Genomic DNA, 833 nt, shown 5'->3' with positions numbered 1-833 from the left:
AAAAAGAAGAGGGGCTGGGGATGTGGCTTGGTGACAAAGCACCCCTGGGTTCAGTCCTCAGTAGCAAAAACACCACAAAATCCCTCTTCTCATTCATTCAACACCCTCTTAACAGCTGCCACGAGCCGAGTACCACGTCACCCACCCAGGATGGAAAACGTAGTGAGAGGCGTCCCCTCTGCCCACTGACACCCCAGGCTGCAGACGACCCCCACGGATGCCAGCCTCACACAAGGACACACAGAAAATGACACATTTCAACTATTTTATTTGCTTCTGGGGTGTCAAGTGTGGAGTCTCCCAGAGCCCAGCCCCGAGCAGAGCCCAGTAGACCCTTCTCTGCTCCAGGGGACCCCAGACACGGGGTCTCAGACAAGGCACTGGCAGGCACTCAGGTGGGGGAGAAGCCACACTGAGGACGGAGGGGCGGGGCCCTCCCCGGGGGACAGAAAACAGTCACTTTCAGCAAGAACAACTATTTCCTAGAAATTGAGAACAAAATGAAAACCTGAGATTTGGGTGGGCCCCAGAACAAGCCAGGCAGAAAGAGGGCCCCTTCCTAAGGCCCAGGTGTGGCCTCTCCTCGTGGGCCAGGACAGGACGGGGACGCCACAGGCCGTGAGGAACCCAGAGCCGGGGAATTCAAGACAAAACCCTGGCGCGGGCCAACCTGGGTCCAGGTGGAGGGGGCCATGGCCACTGCCAGCACCAGGACCTGTCCCCTTCTCTGTGCCCCGCGAGCACGGGAGCAGGGCAGGCACTTCTGTGTGTCGCTGGGCAACAGGAGAAAGGTCAGGGGAAGTGGGGGAGGGGGGAGGGGGAGAGGACAGGAG

The 833-nt window shown here is 59.5% G+C and overlaps 1 long non-coding RNA gene across 1 annotated transcript in view; it reads left to right on the top strand.

Annotated features, from left to right (window-relative positions):
• The first annotated feature begins 283 nt into the window (after positions 1-283).
• LOC125613824 overlaps positions 284-833 on the top strand; it is a 1,399-nt gene continuing 849 nt past the window's right edge. Inside the window, exon 1 of the long non-coding RNA XR_007344419.1 lies at positions 284-801. This is a non-coding gene — a long non-coding RNA (uncharacterized LOC125613824). The remainder of the gene's footprint in view (positions 802-833) is intronic.

The sequence above is a fragment of the Marmota marmota genome, unplaced genomic scaffold (assembly GCF_001458135.2).
Source record: "Marmota marmota marmota unplaced genomic scaffold, marMar, whole genome shotgun sequence".
NCBI classification, from domain to species: Eukaryota; Metazoa; Chordata; class Mammalia; order Rodentia; family Sciuridae; genus Marmota; species Marmota marmota.
The sequence above is the reverse complement of the archived record's forward strand: the minus strand, read 5'-3'. Positions and strand labels throughout refer to the sequence as shown.